We start from the raw sequence: 14,287 nt of genomic DNA, 5'->3' as shown, positions 1-14,287 counted from the left end.
CGTTGACGCCTGTGGACAGGCCCAAAGCATGTGTGCTAGGTCTGCCCTCTCCTTACACCGGTGACACTTTTCAGAATATTGCCCGGGGTAGCAGTAACTGTACGCTACCGGGTTGGGGTACGAGCTCGTTTGCAAAAGTCGCCAAGCCATGGATTGAAATTTACTGAGGGTAGGGTGAGCTGGAAGGAAGCGGGCACTCTCTAGCCTGTAGAGATGAGTGATGTCTGTGAAGGACACGAGCCGATCCTTGCGCGAACAGCGAAGTGAATGAGCGCTGTGATCATCACCAGCTCGGACTGAAAATCCTCGAGCGGCGTCGTGCACGTATTCGTTCCCGGAGTGTGCAGTTGCCCATATTAGAAATATCTTGCCGGAGCGCTGAATATTGCGAAGTCCAGTCCTGAGAGTCACGCACGCCTTTTGGGAGATACGCCCTCCGGCGTAATTTATAATAGCAGATTTGAATCACTTACCACGTATTTGATTTTTGAAGAGGCCGTCAGTGCCAAGGCAACGGACGCCTTTTCGCCCACCTCCGGTGCGCTCGTGCGTGCCGATTAGGAACTTATGGTATTACCCTGCCGATTGACTACCACCAGCGCCATGGCATCGCGATCCGGGTAATCGGCCGCGTCCACGTATAAACCTTGTCTACAAAATTTTCGAATCGTTTGTGCAGGGCTTTCGCCATTGCCGGTCTTCGTTCCAGATTAGTGGGCCGGGTGCATGTTTTTAGGGATCGGTGGAATATGAATTTGTTCGCGCACTTCGGGATCCAAGTGTACCTTGTGTGTGCCGGTTCGAGGGTAGTTGATCCCCAGGGATCCGAGAACATGCCGACCCTTCTGGGTGTTACCTAAGCCGCTCCCGTCGAGCTAGCCTTTGAGCCTCTATTAAGCGTTAAGAAATATTTTTCTCAAAATCGATTGAACTGGACGCCTATATTGTTACAGGCTACCTTTTCTGTAACGATGAGGCAGTTTCATTCCAGCAAGCACAGAGTCACAGAAAAAAGGCACGTTGAATGTCTTATATGATCGACTTGCCCCAGTTGGAAAAGGGACCATTTACTCTGGACCACTAGTTTCGGGGTCAGTTTTTCCTACACCTGTAAGCACCAACAGTTTTGGAGACGACTTGCATGTATCCCTCATGAATGCATGTTTGGGGGCAAGGAAAGGTAACCATGAATTTAAAAACACTCATGTAGAAGACGTTCGAGCTGAAATTGAGAAAAAAAAATTATACGTCAACCCACCCCCGCGACAATCGATGTCCAGCGATGTGGTTGCACAACCACTACTCCTTCTGAAATGTTATTAGTTAAGTGTGATGGTAGGGGTAATCACTTTGTTGTCGCTGTGCTGGACCGTGATGGGTTCCGCGACAATATTCGTAACATTCTTGGCCAAGACCAAATCTAACACAATCTGTATCGTGTAGTTGGAGGATGGGGCCCACTGTAGCATGCGAAACTAAAGTCGTTCATGACAAAAGCCCGAAACCAGTCATTGTCGAATTTGGCAAAGTCAACATTGAAGTTGACAGTAATAGCCACCTATCTCGTTTATTTCTCAACCATGTAGAGTTAGTTCTCTTGCATGAAGGTGTCCATGTCTGTTCTGGATTTTCCATTGGGGATGTTGACTGTGAAGTTTAGGATGCCGTCGCTTATCTTCACATCGCACACGCCCGCACACTGTGTGTCATTGGACACTGGCTCTGGAGTTTGTTTCTGTCCGTGCGTCGACTCAGTGCCATTTACACCAACTTTTGCGGATGATGCCCGTTGTAATTGTACACATGTCTTCCGGGTAGGTGGCTCGTTCACAGAAACGGTCTTTTAGATGCGACTGCATCTCATTCACTCGCCTTGTCCCTGCATTCGGCGTCGTCGGCGTTGTTGTGGGCGTCCGCCTCTCCCCCATTCTCCTCGCCGCGTGAGCTGCGCTCTCCGCCGCTCACCCCCTCTCCTCTCCGATAGCGAACACTCTCTCGCGAGGGGCATTGGATTGGATTCGAATGGATTGGCTTGGCTTGGATTGGATTGGATTGGATTAAATGGGATTGTGTTGCATTGTGTTGCGTCATAGCCGCGGCAGACGCACTGGCGCCGGCGCGTCCCCTCACCGTTATGCGCGCTATAAAACGCGGTGCCTGCGCCGCTCCGCTCCATCGTTCCAGCGCCGTTCTTCCGCTGTCCAACGCTGCAACGTGAACCCCCTATGCGTCGCATCTACACAGGGGTTCCCGCGAGGGGAGGTGGGAGTTTTTACTTAACGACGAGCAAAGAGAGATAGAAAAAAAGATATATATATATATATATATATATATATATATATATATATATATATATATATATATATATATATATATATATATAGAAATAAGGGTTGGCAGTCAAAAAAACCTCGGAAAGCAAAGGGGAAAATGGGGGAGGTCATAGAAAGAGATGAAGAATTTTTTGAGAGAGAAAGAAAGTGGTGAAAAAATGCCCGCCGGGTTGGATCCGAACCCACGACCTCTAGAATATGCGTCTGGTGCGATGACCACTACGCTACCGGCGGGGCTGTTTTCCCACCACTTTCATGGGTATTTATGTTAAGGTAGTTTTTATTTCCTGCACTTATGGGTGGTAGCCAGCGCCACTCGGACTACTCGGGATGAAGGGGACCTTCTTTTTAACCCCCGGGGACTCAAGTGTCTACGACATGTCGAGAGTGGTCGACCAGCGTTGAACCCTCTTAAGCTCCCTATGGCACCAAGACTGCCAGTACAGAGGCCCTCGCTGTGCATGTAGCGAATCAGAATGGAAAATGAGGGGCTCGTTAAATTAAGACAGAAATAGGGGTTGGCAGTCACGAAAACCTCGTAAAGCAAAGGGGAAAATGCGGTAGGTCATAGAAACAGATGAAGAATTTTTTGAGACAAAGAAAGGGGTGAAAAAATGCCTGCCGGGTGGGATCCGAACCCACGACCTCCAGAATACGCGTCTGGTGCGATGACCACTACGCTCTCGACATGTCGTAGACACTCGAGTCACGGCCTTGGGGTTAAAAAGAAGGTCCCCTTCACCCCGAGTAGTCCGAGTGGCGCTGGCTACCACCCCCAAGTGCAGGAAACAAAAACTACCTTAACATAAATACCCAAGAAAGTGGTGGGGAAACAGCCCTGCCGGTAGCGTAGTGGTCATCACACCAGACGCGTATTCTGGAGGTCGTGGGTTGGGATTCCACCCGGCGGGCACTTTTTCACCACTTTCTTTCTGTCTCAAAAAATTCGTCATCTGCTTCTGTGAACTATGGCATTTTCCTCTCTCTCTCTCTCTCTCTCTCTCTCTCTCTCTCTGATATATATATATATATATATGTATATCAGTGTGTCGAACCGAAAAAAATACCGGTTCGGTTACGGTTCTGGTTCAGGCGAAATCATTTCGTTCCGGTTCAGTTCCGGTTCGACAAAATCATGTACCGAACTGGTTCGCGAACCGGTTCGGGAGCTTGAACCGGTGCGCGAACCGGTTCGATGAGTTGAATTATCACTGAAATTAGAAAAAAAACATTTAGTAGTTTAAAACGACAGTCAAATCAAAATACAAACAAAAATTCAAAATGCTGCTGTTCCCCAAGGGCAGTGGCGCAATTGCAAAGCAAACTTTAAACAATTACGTGATATTAGAAAAACAGGTGAAGTGGCGACGATTTACCACCTACTTTCTCGCCCAGACTTTATGTTGTCCTAGCGACTATTCATAAAGCCATCGCCAAGGGATATGACGGTGGGATATATTTTCTGCCCTTTCCTTTTTGTTGAAATCGCAATCGTCGCTATGAAATCGCCCATCACGCTAACCTTGAAGCCTTAAATTTAGGCCTGCGTACTGGCGCGTTCAAATACCAGCGCTTAACACCAATGACGCTTATTTTTTATATTTGTAACAAAACAAAAATCTTACAACAGGCACATAAATGCTACCAATGAATTAGATGATTTTGTCACCCTGAATAATTTGTTAACTGTCACCTTAGAATGTGTCAGACACACTTTTGTTAGAAGTAAGCTTTAGTTAATGCTCAGTCACTGCATTATTGCTCTGACCACTGCAATTCCTCTTGCGATAGCTATAACGAATGTGTGCATTACAATCAGTATGTCATCGTACCGCCTGACCCCCGGCCATCGTTCCGTGTGCTACACTGCGGGATCTTATAATAGATTATGGTGTTACCAAAGGGACATTTGACGCAAAGCATGAGATGGGACTTTTTTGAGTAGATGCTCTATAATTCGTCCACAGCAGTACTCCCCTCCGGAGCGAGTAGCAGTAGAAGTAATGTAGCGAGTTGGACAGTCAGTACAAGTGCACCTTCGATAAAAAAATTCCCCCACCTCCCCGAAGGGGATCGTGCGGAAATGCGAATGCATTGGGTGCACCGATGAGTGCGGTGCGAGTAATTATTATTAATGGCGTACTTAATGAAGAGAGACGAGAGTGTGACGTAACCATTTATTCACTTGTCTTCTCCTCCAACCGATGATGACGTTGAAGCAACTGCAGTGACGTCACCGCCAGCGGGAGGTGTAATGCTCAGGTTGCATTGTGTTACACTTCGTGCTTGCGGTATCGTTGCCGCGAGGGATTCGACTTCACCGACTTCCATCGCTATCCAGGCGCCAGGCGCGCGCTCCACTGCATTATATAGATTCCGAGCGCAGCGAGCGGAGAGAGGGTACGCGCAGAGGAGGGAGAGCCCGCCGAGCTCCGCGATGCGAGCGCCCTCACACGCCCGAGCGCGCTCCTCCTCTCCCCTTGCCTTGCACGCGCTTTGAACGAGGAGGAAGTAGAGAAGAAGAAGAAGAAGGCGAGCTTGCTCGCGGCATCTCGTGTCCTCTCGCGCAAGGTACACCTGCGGGCGCACGCCGACGGAGCACGACAACCCCCGACTAAGAAATGCATTCGCATTTAAAAGCAGATCTGAAAGAGACAAAACTGCAGAACAAGCAGAAAAGATGATCTCTGGGCGAATGGGAGAGTGTGAGGTACCGGCCTGCCTTTCTGCTCGTGTCATCTGCTTTATTAGTGTTTCTGCTCCCAAGACAAGGTCGAGAGCTGTGGTTTTTCGCCAAGGTATTAAAGGGACACTGAAGTGATATGTAAACATTGCGGGATTACTTGCGCAAATTGTAGTCCGGAGTCCCCAGGCCATGTTACGACCACTCTGGGCGCGTTTACGCGATTTTATTTACTAGAAAAATTAATTCGAAAATGCTGTCCTCCTCTCTTTACGCTCGCCCATTTTCTGCGGCGTTTTCGTGTGACGTCGCGAGGAGCCGAGCTCGCAATTGGCTGCGCTACTGCACGGCTCGCCGGCCTTCAGACAGATTCAGTCGGCCCAGCGTTTCGTCCGCCGGCAGCCGACGGGTCGTCGCAATTCGTTCGCTCAGTTGGAAGCCAGGACACGTTTGTGAATGGAAGAATGGGCCTTTCTTTACTTGGTTAGTTTGTACACTGTATCTAGCTCCAAGTCAAGGTCGCTTCACACAAGCGCTGCACAAGCGCACATGCGACGCATCGCTGACTGGTACGCCAGTAGGAAAATATAAGGCCTCTTGAGGGCGGGAGAAGAGTCAGCGAAGTCAATATAGGTACTAAGGAAATAAAATCAACTGATATTTTTACCGTACAGCGTAAAAATAGGGTGCGGGAAGCACTTTTTTGCGCTGGGCGAACAAGCACAGCGGTCAGCAGCACGACTACGCATCTGCGAACGCTTTTCCGTCTACGAAATGCAATTGCTAGACGTGAGCTATTGTGGAAACTCGGGGGACGCTTACTGCGCGATCGCAATACAACAAATAGTCACCTAAGCTACTTGAAATGCCAAAACTAAATAAAAGTGTAAACTTGTTGTACAATATATACCTTATATTACCACGGCCGGCGGACCCCGTCCCGTGGCCGAGTGGTCTGGGGCGCTAGGTATGTCGCCGCAAGTGTTTTGCGAGTCACGAGTTTTTTTTGGGCCGCAACGTTCATGGCTCCACGAACTAGTTCACAGAACGCGCGCAGGTTGGCACTGGCGCGCTAGCGAGTTCTCGTTGGCGTGCTGTTGCCATAAGCACCGACTGCTTGCGGGCAATGGGCACAGGCCAGAATGAACAGACCCTTGGCCTGGTGCGAACACGCTTTTTACGGTACAGGCATGAGTGAGGCAAAGCTCCAAATATGGGGGAAAAGCGCATGATTGATTGATTGATTGTGGGGTTTAACGCGCCGACGCAACGCAGGCGATGAGGCGCGCCGTAGTGGAGGGCTCCGGATTAATTTTGACCACCTGGGGATCTTTATCGTGCGCCGAAATCTCGTACACACGGGCGTTTTTGCTTTTCGCCTCCATCAGAAAAGCGGCCGCCGCGGCCGGGAATCGAACCCGCGGCCTCGTGCTCAGCAGCGCAACGCCTTAGCCACTGAGCCACCGCGGCGGGTGAAAAGCGCATGACATTTGGGCGTCTGCGGGTACGCGGAGGGCGTCCATGCACTGCGTAGGCCTCGGCTAGTGAATGCTACGATTCCAAGCCGTCCTGGGAGGCTTATCTTTATGCATTTTTACAGCTACACGGCAGAAGCGCGGTACGATGATTACTGAGCTATTGAGAATGCCCATCCAACAACGCCACCGGTTGTTTTTTACAGAACCGAAACCGAAATCGAAACTTGTTTGGTTGCTCACCTTGGGCATCGTCCAATCACGGTGCCCGCTCCTCCCAACGTCACAGCTTTAGTTGGTGCGGCCGCCGCAAACCGCGCATGGTAGTTTTTCTTCTTTCGCGCTTTGTAAAATAATTACCGATTTGTCAACCGGATAAACGATGAAAAGTGTGCTAATTTGAGCCAGTCTACGCAGTGCAAGCAAAACGGGAGCTTGACAAATTCACTTCAGTGTCCCTTTAAGTGCGCACCTGAACAGTTTTCCCTAACATATCTGTTGTTAGTTGTATCTGTAAAAAACGGAACTTGTCCACTGTACTGTTCTCAAAAACTGACCACGGAAATCACTTCCTTCGCATCGATGACACATGTGGTGTGGAAAGGCAGGGCAAAGAAAAGTATATAGAAATATCCACGTTTTGGTGCTTTTTTTACTTATTCGGTTTTACTTACTTTTTGCGTAATATTTTAATACAACGTGATTCGCCTTCTCTTTTTTGTTGTTTTCCGTGTAAACACATTTTTTTTGTAAAAAAAACTGGCGCACTTGATGCCCCGGCCTATATCTCTGCTCCGAGGCTCAGCTTATGTTGCAGGCCGGCAGAATTATTTTAACCAGCTGGTGATATTCAACGTGGATCAAAATCGCGATACACGGACGTTCTCGATTTCCATCTACTTCAGAAAAACGGTCGTGGGAAGGGAGATCGAGGCCACTTGTGGTCAGCAGCAAACGGCTTAGCCACTGAGCAGCTCCTGCGGTCACACTTGTCAAGTATTAACAATTTGCAGGTGTCGGACCTTTTAAACAAATTATGAAATGCAAAAAGTTTGCACACATCGGGTGTGGGCTTTCGCTGTTGCGCAGTGGAGCACTCCCGCAGCCTGATTGCTCCAATAAAGTCGCAGCTAGGGAAGGGCGAAGTCGTTTTATATCCCCTGTAAGCTGCCGAAATTGACATTTCGTTTGGTCAGCTTGAACTACGCTCGCGCTTCCAGCAGCAACAGTCCATTGCTACATTGGGGCTCATTCATTTCCCGTGTTGTTACATAGAGCGTGATAGTGTTCAATTGTCTGGAGGGGAAAGCGCGCGAGCGGGTACGAAGTTGATGGTACGTGAAAGAAAAAAAGGCCTGAATTGCATTAACTGTGCAATATCAACAACGGAGGGTCGAACCGTTTCGGCATGAACCGGTAACCATTATTTATTTTTTCGGTTCAGTTCCGGTTCGGGTTCGACGTGCTAAAAAAATAACGGTTCGGGCTCGGGTTCAGTTCCGGCAAACATACCGGTTAAGTTCCGGTTTTCGGTTCGGTTTGGCTCCGGTTCGACACCCATATATATATATATATATATATATATATATATATATATATATATATATACGCACAAAGGAGACAGTCGAAACGTTGGAAATAAAGTCTCTGAAGAGCGTACTTCTACTTTGTGCGTATTCCTGCAGCACCTGAGGACTCTACTTCACGACTATATATATATATATATATATATATATATATATATATATATATATATATATATATATATATATATATATATATATATGTATATATATATATAGGGAGCAGTAGAACTTTGAAGATGGTAGAGAACACAAGAAAAGAAAACTTTGAACAAGGTAAAAGCACGATTGTTGCTAACGTTTCAGTCTAAGACACTTGCTTTCGTGAGCTCCCTTGGCCATTCGAGCAGTGACAGTTGGCAAAGCCATGCTTGGTGCGAGGACTCTGGACTTATTACAATGCTCCCTCTTCATCTGTACATTATCATCATTGCTAGGTGACGCCCCAGCACTTCGTCCTCATCCACTGTACTTATAATCGTGGGGTGTTCGCGTGGATTCGTCGCTCAAGCTTCCGAATAAACGGTCGCCCTGAACAGTGACCTCTCCAGTGAACCTCGTCCCCTCAATATAAATGAACCTCTCCTCTTGTCTCTTTCTCAGAGAGACAGAGACATCTTTATTTGTTCTTCTATAAAGGCTTGTGCATCACTGGGGTAGGGCTGCTGCTACCAGTCATCCCCAAGGACTGCCTCAATGTGTTTCAGGAAATCTGCAGGCTTGCAGCTTATTCCCGTATTGCTGCCCGATGTGATTGACACTGCGCATCTATAGCTTGATGGTCACCCAGTCTGTTTCAATCGCGGCGTCTCCCCATCGCGAGTGTTCGGGCTTTGATGTGTGTTACATCACTTGCACGGAGTCCGTCGAATATCAACCGTGGACACTCGTTACGCCTGAGATGTATCCCAAACTATGTACGCAATTTGCCTAGTACGCCAACAGTACCATTCACGAGGCCCTCCTTCCCAACTATGTGGTTGGCAGGCGCGCAGCTTTTATCGTGACCAAGCGTGGTGGTGTGAGGCCAATTGCTCATTACTGTGTTTGGACCTCGACTGAAAAAGTACGTATTCCTAGTGCCCATGAAAAAATTTCACCATAGTACCGTAGGGGAACCCTGAGTAGTATGCGATGCAGCCATGGGGTCGATTTATGTTCCCATTAGTTTTCAGTTCGATCGCGGCGTTGCGGGAGGAGAATGAGGGGAGCGGAGCGCGCGCGCGTCATTTATACCGCGGAGCCACAGTGGCGCCCCCAGCGAAGTATACAGCGGCTACCGTCGCGCCTCTAACCCTAAGCTGCTTCGCATTATCGCGCGGAGCCGCAGGTGCTGCCATTCGTTACGCAATCCCGGAGAGGAGAGGAGCTTCGGAGAGGAGAGGAGGAATGCCGGAGAGGAGAGGAGATGAAACAAGGAGAGGAGAGGAGGGGGAGGAGGATGCGCATGCGCAGTGGGGGTGTGGACGCCAGACAACGGGACGCACAACGGCGGAAGGAGCAGGCGCGACCATAAGCTGCTCCGCATCGAAAAAAACTGTCCGATGCTACTCATGCTTTCTTCCCTGTAAAAATGCTCACCCCCTTCCTAATCACCCCATCCTCCAGATTCGACACCGAGTCCTCCTTTTCCGTTTTGAAAGAAGAAGAAGAAGAAGCAGTGGTGGTGGTAGTTGCAGTAGTAGCTGTAGTAGTAGCTGTAGCAGTAGTAGTACTACTACAACTACAACAACAACAAGTACTACTACTAATAATAACAATTCCGAGACAGAGCCCGCTTCAGACGTGCTGCTCTAAGGGTAGGTGACCTTGCGGGAGTTTTTGCACACATACGGATGCAGAGAAAAATTCTGGCAACTAGAGGGTAACAGCTTAGCTGTAATAAGCTTAGTGCAGAAGCAAGGGAAAGCTGCGTCGTGAACCTGCTTGCGTCGGCAATTAATCTTTGACCCGAGCAAGGACAGCCAGCCGAAGCCAAGACATCCCGGACTCGGGATGCCTTCCGCACGGCGAGGCCCATTCGTTAGCCTCTGCTAGATAAATAAAAGTATTTATTCTCTCTCTCGCTCGCTCTCTCTATCTCTCTCTTTCTCTCTGTCGTTGTTCTGCACGCTTTTGCCAGGCTATTCTCCGAACTTGATGACGCGGGATAGGAGTGGTTGGAAGCTGCCTGAGGAGGCATTCGTATTGCAGTCGACATAAATCGGCTGGTGATAATTATGCTGTTAAGGGCAGGTACGACGCTTTAAACTTTTCCACGGCCGGACTCGACTCTCCTCACGCGCTCCCCTTACGGTTTGCTATCCCAGCAGCCTCATTAAAGAGAAGCGTGCATTCGCATTTCCGGCAACGTGAACTGAGTTGCAGTGTGCGCATTCTTCACGGCCCACAGATGCTCGCGCAAGCGCACGTTCAAGCATCGCGATGTCTGCCCTACGTATTTGTGACCGCATGGTAGGTCTACAATGCAATACAAACTTTCCCAGCAGTCCGCCCTAATCTGCACGATATAGTCCATTATGAAACAAGGTATGAAACACCAGTCCTTAAAAGTAAACAGGGTAGAAAAAATACAAATGCAGACTACAAATACAGTCCAGTCTGCTGCAACTATAATGATCCCATCTGTCGTTTACAGATTCAAAAAAATATATTCCTTGTGAGCTGTGTTCCTACCCCGCTGTGCGAGTTTTTCCGGTTGATTTCTCGTAAAAAGTGGCAAGGCCTGGATATTTATATACAGCTTGGCAAACCTCCTTCACAAATCGTAAATCCGATTGCTGAGTCGATAACAGTTCAACGATGAGGCTTCAACTGACCAAATAATTCTAGCTTGTTGGAAGGCAACAACACTACGATAAGGCTCTCACTATGTCAATGTAGTGATTTTAAGTCCTTGAATTCAACCGGCAGAACACGAAGCCATTTCTCCACAGTGATCCTTCAGGACATCTTTTCATGGCGCCACCCTTAGTTATCGCCGCTATGAATGCTGGCCAACGTTACCAGGTTAGATGCGGGCAGCTTACTCGACAACAGTGCATATTCATCGGAGGATGTGTAACCATGCACTTTCCGCGTCACAAATTGTCACACATGTGGCTGTAACCGGCGCGGCGGCGCACGCACTGCGCCCGTGAACGCGCTTGGAGGCGGCGGAGCAACAGTGTCTAGCAGCGCCACCCCCAACTTGCGGCGGCAGGAAGCAAGACGCCCCAATGCGAAGGCCGTCAGGGGAGCGCGGGAGGAGAGTCGAGTTCGGCCGTGACTTTTCATACCATGCCGAGAATGGTCCACCAGTTGTCCGTCAACGCCTTCCACGTCTTGGCCAATGCCCCAATTTCTGTCTCTGCATTTATTTATTTATTTATTTACAGATACTGACAATCGTATTTAGGTTTTTACCGGAAATGGCATTTACATCAGACGAACAAACGAAGCCTAATGATAAGAACTCCTCAAATAGCATAAGAGATCCATACGGGTGGGGCACGTGTCAGGGACTAAACGCGTTTCAACGTGGGATAATCGTATTTTGAGTGGGAATGGCCGCCGGTAACAAGAATGGGCCCATCTCCCCGCGAGGGGGACTCGAGTAAATGCGTCGCATAGGGGGTGGGTGTATTGCGTTAACGTTTAGTGTTTTGTGGGTTGGTGCTATCACGTGTACACCACGCCGCTATCACGCCGCTAGCACGCCGCTGAGTCGCCAACGCACGCGGCTGACGACGTAGTTTGAATGAGTCAAGGATATAAGGCTCGTTCGTAGCCTTTGATTCTGTGTCGGTTTTGTGGCGCAGTGGAAAAAGCACCATGTACCTCGCGTTCCGCCCACATGTAGTGAATGCGTTGTATCAGCAGCTTCTTGACGTATTTTGAATGAGCCAAGGATATAAGGCGCGTTCGTAGCCTTTCATTCTGTGTCGGCTTTGTGGCGCAGTGGGTAGAGCAGCATGTACCTTGCGTTCCGCCCGCAGGGTCGTGGGATCGAAACCAGGCGCCGGTAACTGTTATTTCTTTTTATAGTGTAGGGGGAGGCTGGCTGCTGCGGACGCCGACGCACGGGTGACATCGTGAGTTATACAAATGCTCTGCATTTAAAAGCGAATGCCTAGGATGAACACATGTCTTATTAAAGTTATTGCCACACTGCGTAAAAAATGTTAGATGAAGATGAAAAAAAAAACAATCTTGGTGTACGGTTCTAACAAAAGTATGTTGAAAGACATACAGGGAACGTTACATGACAAAATTACGACATACCCAGTGTTTCGTGTTGTTGATGGTCTCCTTGCAAATGGTATTTTATTAGAGCGGTAAACTTTTCCAGTGAAATGGTGTTTGTTATAGAAGTATGTTTCCTTCACTTGTTGCTAAGGGGAAGAATAAATATCTAAACTGAGTTGGTGTGAAATGAATACTCGTTAAGCACTCCAGCGTACTTGTGGCGAGTCATTCTTGCTTGTGGAATAAAAATGTATTTAAAATTGAGGATTTCGCCATAAATTAGCTGGTACATAAATCTTATACCTTAGATAAACGGAAACTTTCAATCGACAGTTCAGTGCGTTCTGTATATAGACAATGCGCCACTCGATCGACAATTCGTTCGAAGGCCTAAACGGCCTGGTAGCAGGGGTACTAGTAGGGCAACTGCGGCTCTGTTTTGAAGAGTTAGAATTCGAACTTTTTTAATAGATCCAGTGGGTGAGTCGTATGACCAGTGCTTATTGAATATAAATCGGGTTGTTTTTCCGTGTATTCTTCCTAGTCCGTTAGTTTAGGGGACAGCAAAGGGGAACAAAACAACATTAGCGTATACTAGAGATCTGACAAAAATGTTGTAAGCAATTATTTAGTTTCCGCAGGGGCTAACCTCAAGGGTCGTCCAAGGAACGTCAAATGCGGTTGAGGTTACATTTGATATGTGAGAGTTCCACTTAAGATCTTAGGTTATCGTTAGGCCGAAAGGTGCAAACTGAAGATGGCGTTTTGACATGCCACCTATTTCGTGAACACGAAATAGGTGGTATGTCATTAATGGTGTAAAGAAATTTAGAAGTGTGTTTTTTCTCTGATTACTGGGAACAAAGTGGGTTTCTTAACGTTAATGGTGATTTGCCATGGCAAATGACCAACTGCAGTTAGTGCTCCAGATTGATACAGATTGCAGCGCTTTGTTTAGCTCTAGGGAGTAGGAAGAAACTTTCAAATGAGCCGGCGAGGTCTGCGAGACCAGCCGCCCTACTTACTACACCGGATGTGGGCGAAAATGACACGAAAAATTCGCTTACACACTGACATAAAATAAAAACGGAAATACAATCGATCTAGGGAAAACAGTCATATGATCAAGAATTTACAATGTTCTGTCAAGTCCGGCGTCACGAAGAAAAGTTAACACTGCTTTTGTGGTGCTACGTGCCGTTTCTGGAGTTGAGCCCGGACCAAAAAGTATCCAGATAGAGCAGGCCTAGAGAAGCCTTCACGGTGTTTCCATTTGAAAGAGAGGACATGCACAGAGAATGTGTTGGAGGTCCTCGAGTTGCACAGGTTGGGCACAGGGGTTAGGATGTCTGTAGGAGTTCATAAAGAAAACTCTTCGCGTAGGCCACATTTAGTGTGATTCGATGCAACACTTCTTCGTCACGCCTACGCAGACGGCTAGGCATATGGAAACTCCAGGCTGGGTCTATTGTTTGCAGTGTGGCGTAAGCATTGCTTGGGTCGGCACAGAGTGAACGCTGGGAGCCTTTCACTACCACAGAAGCAAGAGCAGCTCCATCTCGCCTTGTGAAAGGTACTGCAGTAACTATCGATGATTTTGTGTTTATGTGGTCTTCTGTATATGTTAGCGTCTTTCATTTCGCCATGCTTATTGCCTAAAATAATTATTGCGGGGGATTTCTGAGCCGATCCTAGCTTTTTGTTGATGATAGGCTATCTGAACGTGATAATTTTGGTGTCTGTCTGTCTGTCTGTCTGTCTGTCTGTCTGTCTGTCTGTCACTTTACAAGTGAGTGATTGGGGGGGAAGAAGAGCGTAGCGGAAGGGATGAATAAGCTGATGATGACGATAATATTAATGATGACGGTGGCAACAGTAATAGTAATAACAATGACAACGCAGTCAATTAAAAATAAAAATATTCCTTGTGAACGCCGGGCCTAACTATATCTTATCTTTGCAGTCCACGTGTCGTCTTTTCCAGTG

General features: G+C 47.9%; 1 protein-coding gene across 1 annotated transcript in view; it reads right to left on the bottom strand.

Moving 5' to 3' along the window:
* The window catches only part of LOC144169809 (integrin alpha-9-like), a 106,625-nt gene that overhangs the window by 91,878 nt on the left and 460 nt on the right, over positions 1 to 14,287 (bottom strand). The window lies entirely within an intron of this gene.

The sequence above is a fragment of the Haemaphysalis longicornis genome, unplaced genomic scaffold (assembly GCF_048455015.1).
Source record: "Haemaphysalis longicornis isolate Haplotype H1 unplaced genomic scaffold, Haemaphysalis longicornis Haplotype H1 scaffold_2, whole genome shotgun sequence".
Lineage (NCBI taxonomy): Eukaryota > Metazoa > Arthropoda > Arachnida > Ixodida > Ixodidae > Haemaphysalis > Haemaphysalis longicornis.
This window is presented reverse-complemented; position numbering and strand designations above follow the sequence as displayed.